This window comes from Pogoniulus pusillus, chromosome 16 (genome assembly GCF_015220805.1).
Source record: "Pogoniulus pusillus isolate bPogPus1 chromosome 16, bPogPus1.pri, whole genome shotgun sequence".
NCBI lineage: Eukaryota > Metazoa > Chordata > Aves > Piciformes > Lybiidae > Pogoniulus > Pogoniulus pusillus.
The window spans coordinates 3,645,441-3,661,832 of NC_087279.1; the positions used below are offsets into that span (position 1 = coordinate 3,645,441).

General features: G+C 45.9%; 1 protein-coding gene across 10 annotated transcripts in view; it reads right to left on the reverse strand.

Annotated features, from left to right (window-relative positions):
- CHL1 (cell adhesion molecule L1 like) overlaps positions 1-16,392 on the reverse strand; it is a 236,685-nt gene that overhangs the window by 152,964 nt on the left and 67,329 nt on the right. For all 10 annotated transcript variants that reach the window (XR_010305144.1, XR_010305143.1, XM_064156179.1 and 7 more), the window contains one exon: positions 5,378-5,458. The gene's annotated coding sequence lies outside the window, so the exon portion shown is untranslated. The remainder of the gene's footprint in view (positions 1-5,377; positions 5,459-16,392) is intronic.

Consider the following 16,392-nt stretch of genomic DNA (forward strand, 5'->3'; position numbering starts at 1 on the left):
GTCACCACTAAACCATGTCCTTCAGCATCACATTGACACAGCTTGCAAACACCTTGTTTTGCTTCTGTTTAACACTCCTGTATACACTGGTTCCTTCTCATGCTCTACTCTATATTACCTTCAGGAAAAAGCCACTCCAGAGGAAAAGGGAGGCATTAACACACTCCCTTCATTGTGATGGTTTGTATCACACTGCCTTACTTCTGCTCCTTAATTTACTCTGCAGTTGGTAGTTCCACACAACACTTTGCACAAAAGCCTCAGCATCAAGCCAGAATTTTCTCTTTCAATTTACTGAAGTAATACATGAGCTTGGCTGATGCTGAATTCATTTTAACTCCCCATTTTTCTGTGATTTTATTAACTCATTTATATAAGCTTTGATTATTGTTTCTTCCCAATCTGTTTCCCCCGTACCTACATTCACGCAGCAATGCAGCAGATACGTCTGAAATAACAGCAGTGACAAACGTAGCATTATGCACAATTACAGCCAGTAGCACTCAAAATCAGCCACAGTTAGTAACAAATGACAATATTATCTGAAAGCAATGCCAGCTGAAAACTGATTTTACATGGCATATTAAAGACTTGATGGCCTAGGAGATGGGTAATAGAATAAAGAGCCTTTCATCGCAAGGTCATCAATTCAAATCCAAGTCAGACTGATAGCAACTGAAAGCCATTTGATGAGAGCTCTAATGACCCTAATGGTACTAAGAAGTTCAGAATAGCCTCAGAATTTAGGGGTTTTTCCCCACCTCTGACAGCAGTCAATACAGAAATTGTGGAGAGTGTGGAAGAGGAGATCCCATTCAGCAGCCAGAGTTCCCTTGTTACGAGCTGCCTGCCTCAGGCTGTCACTATTTTAGCAGCTTCCTAAAGGGTCTCTGTTTCTTCTGTTCCCAAATTCAACAATCCCAGTGCTGATGTGTCTTTCATTGCTTAGAAGGTTGAAAAGCAGACCTGGGCTTGCAGATCCCTCAGTGACCACTTCACATAGAATCAAGCAGGTTGGAAGAGACCTCCAAGATCATCCAGTCCAACCTATCACTCAGCCCTAGCCAATCAACCAGACCATGGCACTAAGTGCCTCAGCCAGTCCTGAATACTTCCAGGGATGGTGACTCCACTACCTCCCTGGACAGCCCATTCCAATGCCAATCATTCTCTCTGACAACAACTTCCTAACAACATCCAGCCTAGACCTCCCCTGGCACAACTTGAGACTGTGTCCCCTTCTTCTGTTGCTGCTTGCCTGGCAGAAGAGCCCAACCCCACCTGGCTACAGCCTCCCTGCAGGCAGCTGTAGCCAGCAATGAGCTTTGCCCTGAGCCTCCTCTTCTGCAGGCTGCACACCCCCAGCTCCCTCAGCCTCTCCTCACAGGGCTGTGCTTCAGGCCCCTCACCAGCCTTGCTGCCCTTCTCCAAACACCTTCCAGCACCTCAACAGCTCTCTTGAATTGAGAAGCCCAGAACTGGGCACAGTACATGATACATAGGCAACACTCTTGTCATTCCTCTGAGCCATAACAGTTTGGAACATTAACACATCACCTTCATTTCATAGCTTGATATTTTTTTTCCTGGTGTGTATGAAATGATACCAAGTTCTGGGAAAGAGAAGAATCCCTGTGCCAGGGAGAGTAGCCATTCAGCTAGCCTCACATTAGCCAACAAAGAAAGCAAACCACACTGCATGGCTTGACAAGCAAACTGAAATTCATCTCAAATACACCCCCTGGTATAATTTCCTCTGGTCCAGTATAATGCCTACAACATTTACTGTTGGTTAAGGTATCACCTCTCATATGAAGAAAGGCTGTGAAAGTTAGGGTTGTTCAGACTGGAGGAGAGAAGCTCCAAGGTGATCTTCTTAGGGTGTCTCAGTACTGAAAGAAGCCTGAGAGGGGGAAAGCTTTGTAATAGTGTCTTTTGACAGAACAAAAAGGGATGGTTTTAAACTAAAAGAAGACCTAGGCTAGCTACAAAGAAAACATTTTGTGCAATGAGGCTGGTGAGATACTGGCCCAGATTGCCCAGAGAGGTGGTAGAAGCTCCATCTCTGGAATCATTCCAGCTCAGGTTGCTTGGGGGTCCGAGCAACCTGCTCTAGTTGCAGATGATCCTGCTGAATTCAGGGGGGGTTGAACTAAATGACTTTTAAAGGTCCTTTCCAAACTAGATCAGTCCAAGACTCCATTAGGCTGTGCACACTTCTGAACCCCCAGCAGCCCCCGATATTCAAGCCCCTGGTACTGCTGTGTGCCCTGCAGCACTGTGTTGGCAACTTGATTTTCATACCATCATAGAATTAGCCAGAATTGGAAAGGACCACAAGCATCATGTAGTTCCAACCTCTTCTGCCAGAGGCAGGGACACCTTACCCTAGAGCAGGCTGCCCACAGCCTCAGCCAGCCTGGCCTTAAACCCCTCCAGCCATGGGGCCTCAACCACCTCCCTGGGCAACCCATTCCAGCCTCTCACCACTCCTGCTCAACAACTTCCTCCTCACATCCAGCCTGACTCTCCCTACCTCCAATTTTGCTCCACTCCCCCCTGTCCTGTCACTCCCTGACAACCTAAAAACTCCCTCCCCAGCTTTTTTGTAGGCCCCCTTCAGAAGGTCACCTGGGAGCCTCCTCTGCTCCAGACTTCTCCTAGTCAAGATTTATCCAACTCTGATTACTTGGGGAGCAAACTACAGATCACTTTGTTTGAGCAAAGATCTGCCTCCTGGCTTGCAGCACCAAATGGTCCTGCTTATTTCGTGTCTGTCCAGAAGATTAATTGCCAAAAGTATAGAAATAGGGATTTAAGTGGATTTTGGAGTGTGGAAAAATGCCAAATCCATCAGTTGAGGTCATTAGCTCATGTGACACACCTCACTGAAGTCAATTTTCAAGGATAAGCATGTGACAATCTGACTGGAGGAATTCTTTAATGCATTATTAATTCATTTGTTATTACAGTTAGTCTAATCTTTATGCAGGGCACTGGAGCTCAATTTGTTCTCTAGCAGCTAATGTTTTTAATGAGCTCTTTCTTCTCTTTTGGACAGGAGTTTCCTTAACCAGTTACTTGCCTTTTAAGCAAGTGGAAGAGGACATGAGGGCTGCATCCTTCTTACAAATACACCTTTCACATCACATTTTTGACTAAAAATAAACCCTAAATGAGTGCTAACTTTCACAGGGCCAAAAATGTTTTAAAAGGTAACAGACTCAGGAGCTCTAAACCCAGGAACTTTATCACACTGTTACAAGCAATGAAATCTTAATTGCAATTCCTCCTGCTGACAAAGAGGAGAAATGCATTTAAATAAGGCCCTGTGTAAATGCAGCTATCTGGGAGGAGGGGAGACAGTGGAGCACATATTAACTTAAGGCTGAAGCCTCATCTGAATGGCTCTGGGTTCATTCTCTGGTCACCCAGGGCAAAGAGGTCACCAGGCTGATCCTTGCATTGAAAAACTGGTTCAGCCTGAGAGGAAACAGCATTATTAAGCAGAAAAGTGAGTGTGCTTAGAGCTGAGAACCAAAGGGAAGAAAAGAGCACGTTTCCAAACACACACATTGCTGATGAGCTGAGAGTCAAGGGTTCAGCTGGTTATAAAGACTCTGTCACTTTGTGACCTTTCTTGCTAGGGGAGAAGGTCAGGGTATTGAAAAGATGTGTAGACATAGCACTTAGGGACATGGTTTAGTGGTGGACTTGGCAGTGCTGGGTTAACAGTTTTACTTGCTGACCTTAAGGGTCTTTTCCACCCTGAATTATTCTGACTCTATATAGAAACCTGCTCAAGTCTATGCTTAGAGTGTTATGTTTTCAGTACTTCTCTCTTGAAACGGAACAGCTCAAGCCATGGGAGACTCTCACAGAGAATAGTTCTGAGAGGAAGAATCAAACTAAATTAAACAAAAAAGTTTATGCATTCTGGAGGGTTGTTAAAAAGAAACAATGCAAATTGTCCACAAGAAAAGCAGAATAAATCTTAGTCTCTTTGCTCCTGCATACTTTAGAAATAGTCAGCCTTCACAGGGTGACCTTTGCAGGTGGTTGGTCTTGAAAGAGAGGAAGTTTGTGGGTGGTGGTGGAGGAGAAGCTCAACATGAGCCAGCAGTGTGCACTTGGAGCCCAGGAAGCCAACCAGAGCCTGGGCTGCAGCAGGAGAAGTGTGGCCAGCAGGGCCAGGGAGGTGATTCTCCACCTCTACTGTGCTCTGGTCAGACCCCACCGGGAGTACCACATCCAGTTCTGGAGTTCCTATTATAAGAGGGATGTGGAGATGCTCAGAGAGCTGCAGCAGCTCTGCTGTGAGCACAGACTGAAAGAGTTGGGGCTGTGCAGTCTGCAGAAGAGAAGGCTCCCAGGTGACCTTCTTGTGGCCTTCCACTATCTGAGGGGGGCTACAAAAAAAAAAAAGTCCCTCCTGGGGAGGGACTTTTTAGGCTGTCAGGGAGCAACAGGACTGGGGGGAATGGAGCAAAGCTGGAGATGGGTAGGTTCAGAATGGATGTGAGGAGGAAGCTGCTGAGCATAAGAGTGGTGAGAGCCTGGAATGGGTTGCCCAGGGAGGTGGCTGAGGCCCAATGTCTGGAGGTGTTTCAGGCCAGGCTGGAAGAGGCTGTGTGCAGCCTGCTCTAGGGTAGGGTGTCCCTGGGCATGGCAGGGGTTTTGAACTGCATGATGCTTGTGGTCCCTTCCAACCCTGACTGATGCTATGAGGAGGCAAGGGAGAAAAGGTGGAGGAGTGGCTCTGTATATTAAGGATACTCTGGATGTCATGGGGGTAGAAATGCTATCATCCCTTCAGATACTGGAAGGCCACAATAAGGTCTCTTTGGAGCCTTCTCTTCTCCAGACTGAACTCCCTGGAACTGTTCAAGAAGAGACTGGATGAGGCACTTAGTGCCATGGTCTAGTTGACTGGACAGGGCTGGGTGCTAGGTTGGACTGTCTGAGCTTGGAGGTCTCTTCCAACCTGGTTGATTCTATGATTCTATAATTCTAAGCTCCAGCCCAGCTTAGGGTTCAGCTACACACACAATAAGAAATGACTGTTTGCTTAACTTGTAAAAAGAGAAGACAAACAAGATCCATCTGACATCAGACAGCTTTCAGACTTTGAAAGCACTCCTGCACACTTCAAGGAATTAAAATCACATGGAATTATTCCAGAACATGCATACACACAGAAATAAATATATAAACACACGTCTGTGCTTTATGGGAAGCATATTAAAGACAGAAACAGCATCATATGGGTCTAAGATGGCTTTAACTGTTACCATCCAGAACTAAAGGCAAAGAGAATTTGCATCCAAAACACAAACACTTAGATTAAAAAGAGTAAAATAAAATATGCATTTCTAACCAGTCCATGCAGCTGTTTCTTCATCAATGCATGGTCAATTTGCAGCTGTACATCTGAATCCTTCTCCCCACTTTACTGCATCTGGAGAAAAAGATGGATTTGTGATGTGAGTAATGGCATGTCAGATGTGAAATTTATCTAAAACCAGTATTTTATCAGCACAAGTCCTTTGTGATGTGGTTGGGGTTTCTTCCCCCCCCTCTGTGTCACTGAGTTTATGTCTGATCTCATTCTCTTTGCCCTCCATTTGACTGGAAAAGGACAAGTTTTTCCATATTTGAATAACAGAAGCAAAATCCCCCCTGGAATAGAAAACCAGGCTGAAGTGAGAAGATCTGATTCTTATTCTAAATCTGCTTTGTGACCTTGGAACGAGTCACTTCTCTGCACCTCTGTTTCCCCTCTTTTGCTTTGCATTTCTTGCCTACTTAGATTACAAGCTTTCTAAAGCCTGCTAAGTGTTTATACAGCAGCAAACAGATAAGATTCAGCTTTCAGCGAGCTCACTGCATAACACAGACCTAGAAATGACAAATCTTATCAATCACCACGCACATTATTGCTTTCCTTCAGCCCACTAATACCAAACACGACTTAAAAATGATTTTTAATAGTCACTTTCTCTTGGAAATAGTGACAAAAGGTTCATGAAAGAAAAAGTGTCTTCAAGGGAAAAAAGATCCCTTGACTGTTTTTTACCAATAATATTTCTTCCACGTTAAACTCGGTGACCAAGAACTGTATTTCTGTATTATTGCCTTGGATACGTGGGCAGGACAGTCTCCTGCTACCAAACTCATACCTTGACAGTCACTTCTGGCTGAGACAAAGAATTCTCATAGAATCAGGTTGGAAGAGACTTCCAAGCTCATCCAGTCCAACCTAGCACCCAGCCCTAGCCAGTCAACCAGACCATGGCACTAAGTGCCCCATCCAGGCTTTGCTTGAACACCTCCAGGGACAGCAACTCCACCACCTCCCTGGGCAGCCCATTCCAATGCCAACCACTCTCTCTGCCAACAACTTCCTAACAACATCCAGCCTGGACCTCCCCCTGCACAACTTGAGTCTGTGTCCCCTTCTTCTGTTGCTGGGTGCCTGGCAGCAGAGCCCAACCTCACCTGGCTACAACCTCCCTTCAGGTAGTGGTAGACAGCAATGAGCTCTGCCCTGAGCCTCCTCTGCTGGAGGCTGCACACCCCCAGCTCCCTCAGCCTCTCCTCACAGGGCTGTGCTCCAGGCCCCTCACCAGCTTTGTCGCCTTCCTCTGGACACTTTCCTGTATCTCAACATCTCTCTTGAATTGAGGAGCCCAGAACTGGACACAGCACTCAAGGTGTGGCCTGAGCAGTGCTGAGTACAGCAGAAGAACTGCCTTTGTCCTGCTGGCCACACTGCTCCTGATCCAGGCCATCTGGGCACACTGCTGCCTCATCTTCAGCTCCTCTCTACCAGCACCCCCAGGTCCCTCTCTGCCTGGCTGCTCTCAGCCACTCTGTCCCCAGCCTGTAGTGCTGCTTGAGGTTGTTGTGGCCAAAGCATAGAACCCTGCACTTGGCCTTGTTCAATCTCATCCCATTGGCCTCTGCCCACCCATCCAGTTTGTCAAGGTCCCTCTGCAGGGCTCTCCTACCCTCCAACAGCTCCACAGCTGCTCCTAGCTTGGTGTCACCTGCAAACTTGCTGATGCTGGACTCAATCCCTTCATCCAGCTCCAAGAGCACTTTCAACACTCTCCCAAAAGGATGTACTCTCATCCAGCGTGAATCCCAGGCTATGGTCCTGTGTCACCAAAGAGCCAAAGCAGCACACAGGTTGGTTTTTCTTTTTTCCCCTCCTTTTTAGATCACCCCAAAAGTGATTTTCTTACCAGACTCTCTGCATGAATGACAAAGTTTTCCATGGGATATCTTAAGGGAAGGGAAGTGATGGAGAGAAATGCAGCTAACCTATTTTCTTTCTTGTCACTAGTTGATCATCTTTTTATCTGGTCTCATTTCACCAGCTGCAGACAAGCTTATTTCCCTGCAGACAAACTCAGTCCTCCTTCCAAGGTGCACACATGCAGGCATATCTCATTTCTCACTGTATTCCAAATGAATATTTTGGGGCATGGACAGCTAAATTCAGCACATGCAGATGTAGGCTGAGGGAACTGGGATTGTTTGGCCTAGAGAATACTTCAGGGGGACTCTAGAGCTGCCTTCAAATACCAGAAGGAAGGCTGGAGAGGCACTCTTCATAAGGGTGCCTAGCAACAGGACAAGAGGGAATGGATTTAAGTTGAGGGAAAGTAGATTTAGAATGGATCTTGGGAAGAAGTTCTTCAACATGAGGGTGGTGAGACACTGGAATAGGTTGCCCAGGCAAGTTGTAGATGTCTCCCCACTGGGGGTGTTCAAGGCAAGGTTGGATGAAGCCTCAGCAGCCAAGTCTCATTGAGAGGTGTCCCTGCCCATGGTGGGGAGGATTTCTAAGGTCCTTTCCTACCTGAGCCATTCAATGATGCTATGATTCTGTGATTCCTATTGTCACACACATCTCTAACTCGTTCACATAGTTTCCAAGGTCATAGGCACACAGAGAACATTCACACAAACCTCCTTTCATGTAGCTGTAAAGAGTGAGAATGTCTGCCCTGAGCCTACTTTCCTCCAGACTAAACAATCCCAGTTCCATCAGCTGCTCCTCACAAGACCTGCTCGCCAGTGTCTGTTTCACTGAAACACAACTCATTAGCAAGTAGATGCTAACATTCAACCTCTTGGTCAATAAATTATGTTCTCTAATGTGAGCAAAAAACAGTTTCTAAAGCTCAGCAGAGATTTAGGAACCTCAATTCTACTTTCAGCTGCCTCTTAATCCTTCTTGACTATGACTGAGGCTTTGGCTTTGAAATGTTTACTCTCCTGCTGGCACGATTCAGCCTTTCACAGCATCTTTACCTTCACAAAGTCCTCTAAGCACTATTTGTAATGCCAAATGCAAATAGCCTGATCTGCAGCTTCTGCCAGCTGGGTATAACCCAACGAAGCAGTGGCAGCCTGGCCCAAGGACTGTGAGACATGGCTCAGCTAGAAAGAGCAGCAAACCCAAACCCCGTCCCATGCAGAGTCACCACAGCTTGCACAGCAAGAGCAGGAAATCCCTGTGCTGTGCATCACTGTAAACCAGCCTGTTTTCAGGGTTTCAGTTCTTCACAGCACTGAATTCAGAGTTGAAGGCCAGAGACATTGCTATTGCATCAGGATCACATTTCCTGCCATTACATCTCCCACAGCTATCTCTATATTAATCACAGAATCAAGCAGGTTGGAAGAGACCTCCAAGTTCATCCAGTCCAACCTCCCTGGGCAATCTGTTTCAGTTTCCCACAACCCTCATGGTAAAGAACTTACTCCTAACATCCAATCTAAACCTACTCTTCTCTACTTTCAAGTCATTGCCTCTCAGCTATCACTGCAGGTCCTTGGGAACAGACCCTTTGCAGCCTTTTTTCTTTGCCACTTTCAGGTACTGGAAGGCCACCACTAGGTCTCCCCAGAGCCTTCCCTTATCATAGAATCAATCAGGTTGGAAGAGACCTCCAAGATCATCCAGGACAACCTAGCACCCACCACTAACCAATCAATCAGACCATGGCACTAAGTGCCTCAGCCAGGCTTTGCTTGAACACCCCTCTGAGGACAGCGACTCTGCCACCTCCCTGGGTAGCCCATTCCAGTGCCAATCACTCTCTCTGCCAACAACTTCCTAACAACATCCAGCCTAGACCTCCCCCAGCACAGCTTGAGGCTGTGTCCCCTTATTCTGTTGCTGGGTGCCTGGCAGAAGAGCCCAACCCCACCTGGCTACAGCCTCCCTTCAGGCAGCTGCAGACAGCAATGAGCTCTGCCCTGAGCCTCCTCTTCTGCAGGCTGCACACCCCCAGCTCCCTCAGCCTCTCCTCACAGGGCTGTGCTCCAGGCCCTTCACCAGCTTCGTCGCCCTTCTCTGGACACCTTCCAATATCTCAACAAACCCAATTAATATTAACCCAATCCACTTGTAATTGATTAAAACTTCTACTCCAAACATAAAAAAAAAACCAACAACCCAAATTAAAAAAAACAAACAACCAAACTTTTTATTTAGAGACATGAAAAAAGACTAAAGCAAAAAAGAAATTCAGTGTTATTTTAAGCAGAGATTCCAGAGGAGGAGGGAATTATGATTTGTATCTCCCCCCTCCCCCTATTTTTTAATCTAGCTCAAAAAAAAAATCAGAGCAGAGAACAGCAACTCAAATGCTTTATAGCTGACTCCTTTTTAATCAGCTGTCTCCTGTCTTTACCAGCTGTCTGTCTGCTTCTCCCATTTATGCTGTGCATCTTGGGCTTATTGATCTACTAAGCTTTAAATTACAGCTATCCATGGGGAAAATAAAGAAAGAAAAACAAAAAAAGCAGAGGCAAAACATAACAGGAAAGAGCAGACAAGCTAAAGGGCTACTCACTTTTATTAGAAGTAGATCTTAATAGAATTTCCTGGACAGAAGGTCTGTAGGACTCAAGTTATTAGAGGGAGGGTAAATAGAGCTGACGGATTGAGGGAAAGGATTTCTATCAAAACACAGATCCAGGGAAAACTTGAGAGGGGAAAAAAAATCCAACAAACTCAAGATGTGGTCTTAGTAAGCTGGTGGATATCACTGTGTGGGTTTAAGGGGGTTCAATAGAGCCAGTCAATGAATGGCAGGTGTTGGTTCAGGCATAATATGAAGCAACAAGAAGAATTCATCGCTCCCCTAAGAATAGTTAACATTAAAATGGTAGAGAAGGAGCAGAGCAGATTTCAGTGCTCAACTCCACCTACTCCAGCTTCAACCCAAAGGCTCCTAAGGGTGTCACTTGGGGCTTTCATTTCACTTCTCAAAGCTGTCAGGATTGTCCTGCTGAAGGAACTAAGCTGACCATAAATCTCCACCTCAAATCCAGTATTCCAAGCAGTGATACTGCAGTTCCCTGTGGAAGGTGACCTAAGCTCCTGGCAGTGTGCATCACCTGGTGAAGGATATCCATCATTTTGCCCAAGTCTCTTCTTCCATGGAGGAAGGACTAAAACTCAGTCTTACATGATTTACCATTGGAATGGGCTACCCAGAGAGCTGGTGAAGTCACCGTCCCTGGAGGTGTTGAAGCAAAGCCTGGATGAGGCACTTAGTGCCATGGTCTGGTTGATTGGACAGGGCTGGGTGCTAGGTTGGACTGGATGATCTTGGAGGTTTCTTTCAACCTGGTTGATTCTATGACTCTATGTCTTACATGTTCCCATCTGGGGTGATGCTCTAAGTAGCAAAACACAACCATTCCTGCTGAGTTCCTGACAGGCACAGACAGTTTTGGCTCCCCTTGCTCAGGCAAATGGCTCTGTTCAAGTTACTTAGAAACATAGAATTGGTCAAAGTTGGAAGGGATCACAAGGATCATCCAGTTCCAACCCCTCTGCCATGGGCAGGGACACCTCACACTAGAGCAAGCTGTCTAGAGCCTCATCAGCCTGGCCTCAAACATCTTCAGGGATGAGGCTTCCACCACCTTCCCTTCCAGGCTCTCACCACTTGCATGCTGAAGAACATCTTGCTAACATCCAGTCTGAATCTCCCCATTTCTAGCTTTGTTCCATTCCCAATCCCAGTCCTATCACTACCTGACAGCCTAAAAAGTCTCTTCCAAGCTTTCTTGTAGGCCCCCTTAAGATACTGAAAGGCCACAATAAGGTCACTTGGGATCTTTCTCCTCTTCAGACTGAGTGGACCCAAGTCCCCAGCTACTTGAGTTCAGACATTAACTATGAGGCTCATTTCACAAAGGGATGATCCAAGGCATTCCAGTCTATGTGGTCTGTGCTCAGCAGTGGCCATTTTCAGGCTGCAGAATGTTTGCACCTGCAAAAATGTCTAGAAAGATTTGATCTAGCACTAAATTGGGGGGGGGGGGGGGGGGAGGGAACCAACACCTGAAACCATCTGTGTCTTAATAAGCAAACCTGTCTCCCTCTCTGTGCTGTAAACCTAACCTTTTGGTTAGGATTTCATGTCATAGAATCATAGAATCAACCAGGCTGTTAGAGACCTCCAAGATCATCCAGTGCAACCAATCACCCAGCCCTGTCCAGTCACAGAATCACAGAATCAACCGAGTTGGAAGAGACCTCCAAGATCACCCAGCCCAACCTAGCACCCAGCCCAAGGCAGTCAACCAGACCATGGAACTAAGTGCCTCATCCAGGCTTTGCTTCAACACCTCCAGGCACAGTGACTCCACCACCTCCCTGGGCAGCCCATTCCAGTGCCAATCACTCTCTCTGCCAACAACTTCCTCCTAACATCCAGCCTAGACCTCCCCCAGCACAACTTGAGACTGTGTCCCCTTGTTCTGATGTCTCATGTACTACAAGGAAAAAACCCACTCCCTTACATAGAAGGGATTATGACAACTGCCCTAGAGTCTTCATGGCCTGCATCAAAGTGGGTTTGAGGCTGTGGTCTTGTAAATCTGTTGGGAATTTTAAAGATGAGAAATAAAACTGTAGTCTTTCTCCCCTGTGGGTGTGGGGCTGCATTCCCAGCACTAAGCAATGGCATTTTCTTGTTATGATGTTCTGCCAGCACAGTCACTTTGGTCTTTCAATTTTCCAAAAGGTTAGAGGGAGCTGACAGATCTCTGAGTCAGGGAATGCAGTTCACACTTTTATTCACTTAGCTGGTCATTCACTGCATTTGACACTGTTTCAGCTGACTTACAGGTGGTGCAAAGGAGAAGCAGCAGAGCATAAGGGTGGCATTACCATTCCTGTGTTGAGCTACCCAGAGGCTGTTTGGTCTCTGAGCAGAACTGGGAGCAAATGCTGCAGCCAGGATTAAGGCTGGCATTACCCACTGCCTCTAGCCAGGCCACAGATGGCACAGGCAGCTTCCTAGGCTCCTTCTTCTCCTGGCTGCAGAGGAGGAACAGACTGGAGCAGGGATGAGTGGTCTCTGCTGCAATGTGACCTTCACATTTTATCCCTCCATTTGTCTCTATGAGAGGCATGAATCACAGAGTCACAGACTGGTAGGGGTTGGCAGGGATCTCTGGAGATCATCTAGTCCAATCCCCCTGCTAAATCAAGGTCACCTACAGCAAGTTTCCCAGGATCACAATATGCAGATGGGTTTGGAATCTCTTCAGAGGATACTCTCCAGCCTCTCTGGGCAGCCTGCTGCAGGGCTCCAGCACCCTCACACTAAAGAAGTTTTTCCTGATGTTCAGATTGACTCTCCTGTGTTCCAGCTTGTGCCTGTTGCCCCTTGTCCTGCTGCTGGGCACTGATGAAAAAGTCTGGCCCTGTCCTCTTGGCACCCACCCTTTATATATTGATAAGCAATGATAAGGTCTTTTCTGTCTCCTCCAGGCTAAACAGACATGGAGCTGATGAAGTGCAAGCCTCTGAGTCAGGCTCAGACAAATTCTGAAAACCAGAAACTAAATATTGAAACACTGCTTGAATTCTGCCTGCCATAGATCCCAACATGAGGAAAATAGTTAATGGGTTTGGCTCAGAGTCCTTGACAATGCAGAGCAGTATCTAAAGGGGAGCACTGGCCAGCACGAAGCTCTGATGCTGCTTTGGCCAATGCCCCACAGCAAAGCCCTCCTGGTCCCAACCTGCTCCTGCAGCACTGTGCTCTGCACATCACATCAGCTGAGACCAAAGACCACTGTGGAGAACATCCTGTGATGCAGGGCAGCAGAGGGATGAAAGGACTCCAAATCCCAACACCCAGGCTTGGGCAGGATTCCTGTCAGCTCCAGCACCACCTGCTTCACTTGTGCATGTTCACAGCAGGAGGTTTTGTGAGGAGGAAGATTTGGTAGGTAATAAAAAGAGGTATTAACCAGCTTGAAAAAGAACACAGGAGGAAATGGATAAAGTGTTATCACAGCAAAAGGTTGTTGCCCTTAAAGCTTGTGGATCCCACTTAAGTGCAAATGTACTAAGGGGACTATTTGCAGTGACATCTTCAGACAATAAAATTAATATGGGTTGAGAAAAAAGAGGAAGAGAGAAAAGGGAGCTTTTAATAATTAAAGAACCAACCTTTCAGATGCAATTTTACCCCTGTGCCTTATGAATATAACCCAACAAAGATACAGAGCTGCTCAGAAAAGTCAGTTAAGAAGCAGAAAAGGGTTTTGCTGCTTCTTAAACCATGACTATTTTCATGGGTTTAGCACTAATTTTACAGGCATAGAATTAAGATGTCCTGTTTAGTAAACATTTTTTCCACCAGGAAACAAAAATACGAAGGGAAAATGTGGTTCAGGTCAGGCTCATATCTAGGATTAGGTGGCTCATGATTACTGTCAGCACAGTGGTGCAATGTGCTCAAGTATCTTATTATTTGTTACTGAAAGGACCATGAAAACACCTTTGAAATGCTTAGAATGATTGCTTGAGGCCATCACCTGATAGTAGCCCTCGATTTTTTTGTTGATTATTTATCTCAGTAAAAGAAGGAAGCCATGAACAGCATTTTGTAAGTCAAAAGATGCACCAGTACAGCTTCAGGTGTTGACCTGCTGGAAAGCAGCTTCACAGAGAAGGATCTGGGAGAATTGGTGGACAAGTGTCATAAGCCAGCAGTGTGCTCTCATGGGTGAGAAAGCTAATGGTATCCTGGGGTGCTTTAAGAAGAATAGGGCCAGCAGGTTGAGGGAGGTTCTCCTTCCCATCTGCTCTGCCCTAATGAAGTCACACTTGGATTATTGTGTCCAGTTCTGGGTTTTCTAGTTCAAGAAAGACAAGAAACAACTGGAGAGACTCCTGCAGATGCTACAGAGATGCTGAGAGGAGTGAACAATTCTGTTCAATCTGGTTGATTCTATGATTCTTTGATAAGAGAAGGCTCTGGGGAGACCTAGTGGTGGCCTTTCAGCACCTAAAAGTGGCATACAAAAAAGGCTGCAAAGGGTCTGTTCCCAAGGACCTGCAGTGATAGCTGAGAGGCAATGGCTTGAAAGTAGAATCATAGAATCAGCCAGGTTGGAAGAGACCTCCAAGATCATCCAGTCCAACCTATCACCCAGCCCTATCCAATCAACCAGACCATGGCACTAAGTGCCTCATCCAGGCTTTGCTTGAAGACCCCCAGGGACGGTGCCTCCACCACCTCCCTGGGCAGCCCATTCCAATGGGAAATCACTCTCTCTGTGAAGAACTTCTTCCTAACATCCAGCCTATACCTACCCTGGCACAGAGAAGAGTAGGTTTAGATTGGATGCTAGGAATAAGTTCTTCACCATGAGGGTTGTGGGAAACTGGAACAGATTGCCCAGGGAGGTTGGACTGGATGAGCTTGGAGGTCTCTTCCAACCTGTTTGCTTCTATGATTCCACAATTTTACTAACCTTCTACTACACAACACAAGTCTGTGCTCCAACCCTTCCCTGAGCTCTTCAACAGGCAAGTTCAATGCCATGTGGCTTGAGAAAAGGATTTCTCCTGAACTGGTGAGCCAGCATCATGAGTGTCATCATGCCAGCTAAAAAATATCCACCATTTCCCACAAGGCCCACACAATGCTGGGGTTTCAGGGAAGAACTTAGTGCTGTGCTTTCTAGAGACAAATTAGGTTTCAATGAGATAGAATGAAGGGGAATGGCCTGAAATTGGGCCAGGGAGATTTAAGACTGGATATGATGAAAACTTTCTTCATTGAAAAGTGGTCAGGCATTGGAATGTGCTGTCCAGAGAGCTGGTGGAGTCATGTCCTTGGAGATGTTCAAGAAGGATGTGGAAATGGCACTTGGGGACATGGTTTAATGGTCGTGGTGGTCTTGGGTTGATGGTTGGGTTGGAAGATCTTAAAAGTCTTTTCCAGCCAAAACAATCTGATTCTAAGATTCACACTCATGCCCAAACATAGAGTCATTCTCAGATATTCTGGACCAAATCTTCCACTGGGATAAACCAGCCTAGTTTTTGAAGGAATATTTATCTGTACTACCTGGCAAACTACTTCTCTAATGTTCCCTGGTTAAAAATGTTATGCAGATGCTATGAAAATTCAAATGAGGATGCTTTTGTCCACTCTGCCATGCAGAAGTCCTATCCAAACAGCCCTGCTACATGAAGTCAACGAGATCAGAGGGACCTAACTAATGACCTGAACAGAAAATAATTTAGAAAGGCTTTTGAACCTATTATTTAAATCATCAATTTTGCTGCTGCTTCATTAACAACAGATTGATACTTTTAAAAGAAGGGCTACTTTCTGCCTGTTGTAAAGATTGTTCACTGTGAATCTGTAATTTCCAGGCTGGTTTTTTTTCCTCCTAGAAATGCCTTTTACATGCACTTGAAAAAACATCCAGAGTGGAAATTGGAAACTTGGCTTTACAATATCTGATTCTATGTTCAGATTGCCAATGATCACACAAACTAATAAGTAACTTATTTAGCATCTGAAATGATAAGTTAAAGCCACAAAACTTCAAAGATTTCTCAATCCAACTGATAAATGTTTTACAGACCTACAAATTTCTCCAGAGATTGACTTACAAAAGTTAATGACTTTCAAAACAGGAGGGAGAAATGAAGTCAGTAGACTGAAGCTGTTCATTATAACTCATTTGTTCAGTTCTAATCTTGGTTTAGTCATCAGCTGTCTGCTTGCCTCTAAGATGGTCAAGCCATGCAAACAAAGTGATATTTGTTCACATAACAATGTGTAACCCTTATATGGCACTTTTCATCCTCAAATCAATGCTGAGAAGGAGAGCTTTGTTAGCCCTGACTCAGAGGGGGAAGTTGCAGCAGTCAGATAATTGCAGAGCCAGAAATAACACTTCCGAGTGCCTGGTTAATGGCCCAAGTAACAGCAGAGGGCATGTTATGGACTCAGAAGACAACTGGGGTCAAGATGGGCAGCCTCAGTATTGCAACTTTTGAACTGCTGGAAGCACAAAGAGGAAAGTGCAGCTGAAAAAGAC